Source organism: Mustela lutreola, chromosome 1 (genome assembly GCF_030435805.1).
Source record: "Mustela lutreola isolate mMusLut2 chromosome 1, mMusLut2.pri, whole genome shotgun sequence".
In the NCBI taxonomy this organism is placed as follows: Eukaryota; Metazoa; Chordata; class Mammalia; order Carnivora; family Mustelidae; genus Mustela; species Mustela lutreola.
The window spans coordinates 65,947,834-65,953,058 of record NC_081290.1 but is presented as its reverse complement, the minus strand read 5'-3'; positions in this window follow the sequence as shown (position 1 = coordinate 65,953,058).

Below are 5,225 nucleotides of genomic sequence, written 5' to 3'. Positions count from 1 at the left end.
GACTGCAGCTCTCTGCATGTGTGGCCATGTAAATTTGAATCATAATTACTGAAGCTAGAGGGGCCGTTCCTCAGCTACAATGGCCACATTTCCAGTGGCTGGTGACCAGGCCGGCACACTGGACAGTATAGCTTGTGGGTATCCCCACCGTTGCAGAAGCTCACAGAGGGCCAACTCTACCAACAACAACTAGAAACCTGGTGCAAACATGTCTGAAGGCATCAGACAATGATCAGAATCAGGTGTGATGAGGGGAGGGGTATATCCCTGACAGAAGGGGTGCACATGGAGTGATGTACATTAAAGACACTATCTGGACCACGCAGCGCATGGGGGCAGAGATCAGGCAGAAAGCTGTGGTCTTACCACCCCAAGGAGTACATGCATGGGGTTTAGGGCTGCCAAAATAACTGGAAATTGAGGGGAAATCACCCCACAATCTGCATATGAACTCCCCTGAAACCCTGGTGGGAGCAGGCCAGAAGACCAAGAGGATCTGGATGGGAACTGGACATGCAGCTGAGCAAGGCTCATGCGTGCCTGTATGTCACGGGGGACACTGTGTGGGATTCAAGTCCTACAACTGCCCCCTGAAATCCCAGAAAGGCCCATCTTAGCAGGAAGGCCTGTCCCAGGACTGGAAGGTGGGCAAACCAGAAACAGATTGGCCTTAACAAAGCCTGATGCCCAGCCTCCACCAAGTCAAAGAGATTCACTGACAAATTAAACAGGCACTAAAACAAAACTCAGTACTCTTTGTAGGAAGACAACAGAGTTCAGGATCCTATGACACATCACCCACAATATCCATTATACAATAACAGCAAAAAAAAATTCTCGTCATATGAGAAATAGGAAAATGTGACTCAAGGTCAAGAGAAAAAACAGTCAATAAAAACAGACCTGGAGATGGCCCAAATGTTGGGACTGGCCAGAAAGGACTTTAACCCTGATGGACAGAAACTAAAGAAATGGGAAGTTTCAGAAGTTCAGAGTTGTTTTTTTTAAACAAACAAACAAACAAACAAACAAAACAAAAACTACGATATCTGAAATTTTGAAAAAATATATATCATTGAATGGGGTTAACAGTATATTGGATGCAACACAAGAAAGGACTAACAACTTAGAGACCAGTTAAGATAGAAGTTATCCAAACTGAGACACGTGTTAGAAAAAGGTTAAAAAGTAAACAGACTCAGTGACCAGGAGAGGTGGTGTCAAATGACCGGAAATACACACACTGGAATTCTAGCATCAGACACTGAGAGGAACAGAAAGAGCTGTACGGAATATTGGCTGACTTCCCCCCCTCCCCAAACTTGATAAAAAACAGCAACCCAGGGATTTAGAAAGCAAACCCATGCAAGATAAATAAAAGAAAATCACATCTCATGCACGTTACCATAACAGCTGAGAACCACAGATAGGGAAAAAATTCTAAAAATTAGCCACAGATGGAGCATTTGTTGCATACAGGGGTACAACAATGAAAACCACAGTTAACCTCTTACCAGAAACCTGGGCCAGAAAAAGATGGAATGACATCTTCAAAGAGCTAAAAGAAACACACTGTCAAGCCAGAATGTTATATGCAACTATAAAATACCTTTCAAGGGGCGCCTGGGTAGCTCAGTTGTTAAGTGTCTGCCTTTAGCTCAGGTCATGATCCCAGGGTTCTGGGATGGAGCCCCACATCAGACTCCCTGTTCATCAGCTCCCTCTCCTTCTGCTGCTCTGCTGCTCGTGCTCTATCACTTTCTCTGCCAAATAAATAAAATCTTTAAAAAAAAATACTTTTCAAAAATGAGGACCAAAAAAAATGTCATTTTTCAGGCAAACTAAAGATAGATGACTAGATAACCAGCAGACTCTTGCTGCAAGAAATGCTAAAGGAAGATCGTCAGGCTGCAAGGAAGTGATACCAGACGGAAACTGGTATGGACAGGAAGGAATGTGAAATACAAGAAATAGTAAATATGTGGGTAAATATAAAATTTTTTCCTTTTAATGTTTAAAAGTTAATGGACTGTTTCAGGCAACAGCAACAACACTGTGCTCCTAGGTTTACAACATGAGAAATAAAATGCCTGATTACAACAGCACAAAGAACAGGAGGCATGTAAATGGCATGACGTCACTGGGGAGGCTTCTGCCTATTCTAGAAGTGGCTTTAATATTGATCAAAGGTAGACAGTGACATGTGAAGGACATGAACTGTAAATCCCGACCAGACATTAGAAATGCAATGTAAGGGACGGTAGAGTGCATGCCAGTTTGTGACTCTTCCGGGAGCCCCTCTTGCCCTGCTCCCCCCAGCCCGGCCACCCAGGATGGCCTCTCTCTTCCTGGAATCCAGCCTGTCACTGCCAGGACACGGGGCCCTGCTCCAGCACTCCTGCCAGTCCAGCACCCCTTGGCCATTCTGGAAGGAACCACCTCCATTCCCAGTGCCAGCTCAGGGCATGGCCCACCAGAGGGGCTTTGTTAAGTGTTTGCTAAACACCTGGCCCAGGGAGATCTTTCCACTTTCACTCAGGGTGCGGCTCCTTCCCCCCACCCACAGTGTTCTCCAGCTGTCCAGCAGCACCCCAGCCATACTGGCCTTCTAGTGCCCCCTTCCCTGCACCATGTGGACGGCTCAGGGGGGAGACCATGGAATCACTCAAGTTGGCAGATGCTCCGCAGCCCCTCACCTGGATAAATCATTGAGCAAGAGTGGGGCTGGAGGCCAGCCACAAAGGTTGCTGTGGCCTCTTTGGATTAAAAGTCCCTAGACTGCTAATTACCCAAGAAGCCCTGGAGGCCAGGTCCTCTGGGAGCAACAAAGGCCAGATGGATTACTGTGTGGTTTCAAGTAGCCTCCCAGTTGTGGCCCTGAGTGATTCACCTCCATTCATTAGAGGAGCCACCAGGATGAAGGGCCCAAAGGTCTGGGGTTTGATGCGCCACCACGACTGACACACAGGAGCCAGGGGGCCAAGCTCCTGCTGGGAGCCTGGCCAGCAGAGCCCTCAACAGCTGCTCTCATGTCTTCCGCTGTTTCCAGACGTCTCGCAGACAAGGATGCTTCAGCACCGACACGGGGAGGCCAGCAGCACGAGCCCTAACTAGCAGATGAGATGCCAGTACCTGAGCAGTTAGGCCCCCAGGTGCCCCCTCCAGTCAAGGACCTTGCTAAGGATGAGCCTCCTGGAAGAAGCCAGAGCCAGGTTGGAACCCTGCTCCCAGTAGCTACTCACCATGACTTTGTGCAAGTCACCTGGCCTGAGGGACAGCCTGCTCGCTGTGGCACTGGGTCACTGATGCACGACAGCGTGGCAGGGTTTAAGCACAACAGTGGGTATACTCTGTCATCAAGAGCAACAGGGCTGGAGGCACCAAGGGGCCTTGCCAAAGCTGTGTGTCCCCACTGGACCCAGGGCCATGAGGACGGTGTACCAGGTCATGCCAAACAACCATGAAAACCGTTGCGGGGATTAGAGCCAGGTGACAAGAAGTCAACCAGGAGCTGGGAGACCCACCATTCACCTGACTTAAATATGTTTCTAATGAGCTGCCTCTCCCTGACCACAAAGCCCATGAGAAACCCCCCAGGGAGGTGCCGGCCCACTCTGAGCTCTCAGCCTCTCCAGGCTGGGCTGTCCCCCTGACACAGGGTCCTCCTGCGGGGGCCCTGGGTCAGTTTGCTGTGGCAGCTGTGCCCCTGCGTGGTGGCCCTCAGTGGGTAGTGGAAAAGAGAAGCACAGTGTCACCTTCCAATCCCCTTTGAGGGGGTGACAGGTCTAACAGGGAGAGGTAAGTGGGGGTCATCTCAGAGGTGGGAGTGGACCCCTGCTGGCCAGGGGGCACAGAGCAGGTAGAGGAGGGCAGAGAGGCTAGAGGCCACTCCCCTGTCCATGCCCCCAGGACCCTCCCTCGGGGACTCTTTGTCACTCCCATCCTGTAGACTCCAGCCACACAATCCTGTGGACATGTGTGCTGTGATGCCGTAAGAGTGGAACACTAGATGCAACAGTGACCTCTGGGCAGGGACACGGTGCCGGTGGCCGTTAAGAAGGGGTACCTGCAACCAAGAAAGGTCCGGGTGACACGGCTTAGTGGGCCACTTCTGCTGCCCAGAGTGGCACGCAGGGAGTCTCTGAGGCAGGGCATGTCCTCCTGCAGCACAGCACCCAGCCTGGCAGGACCCTTGGCCACCCGCCTTGGGACAGGCATAACCCGGGGGCACCTAGGAGAGCTGAGGTCATCCAACACCCACCCCTGATCCTAGCCAAGATGCGTGTTTTTCAGGGCAAAGCATCCACCTCAAGACTTTGTGGGGCCGCTCATTTCCCCAAGGGCCAGCCTACCCACTCTAAGACGAGCAGCTCCAGGGCTTGCGAAAGGGACAGGCGCACAGCCTGCAGGTCCAGGCTGCTGTGGCCACCATAGTAGCTCACCCTCAGTTGGAAAGTGAAGTGGACACATGTGGGCTACCAGAGCCTGGCCACCGGCAGCTGTGCGCCCTCAAAGGCCAGTCCCAGGGCTCCCACTTCATCCCTTAGAAGGGGCTCGGAGGGAAGGGGAGGTTGCCCCAGGTCTGAGCCCAAGGCAGGGCTTGTCTTGCGGGGAATCGTCCCAGAGGCATCAGGCAGCAAGTGCACAGGAGACCTCCACTCACCGGTGTCACGCCGATGAAGACCCCTGGTGGCTGTAGCTGAGGTCAGAGGCAGGGAGGCCGCAGCCCCAGCATGGGCTAACCCAGCTCATGGCCACCATGAGAAGCCGGGGACTTTCTCCTTCTGCTCAGCCAGCCACAGTTGCCCACACCAGGCATCCCCCACAAACATGGCCAGAGGGGCCTCTGCACCAGGCCCCCCACCTCATGGCTCAGAGCAGCTCCATGTGCACCGGTCATGCCAATCGTAGCCCAAGGGGCACCACAGCGGCCACTGGCACCAGGACTTTTTGCCGGGAGCCTCCTGCAGGGAAGAGGCTGGGGGTGAGGAGGACCACGCCCACCACACTGGGTGAGGGAGGCAGGCACAGCACATCCGCAGGCCCCACCTGGCTGCGGCTGGTCAGGCACTCCCGTGCTGCACCGAGCGGTGGCGCCTCTCAGGGAAAGGGAAAAGTTCATTCTCATGGTAACGAGCAAAGCGAGAATACCCACACCGCGGAATACGCACTGCGGAAGTCACCAGGGCATGCCATGCAGAAAATGAAGGGCAGGACAATGCACA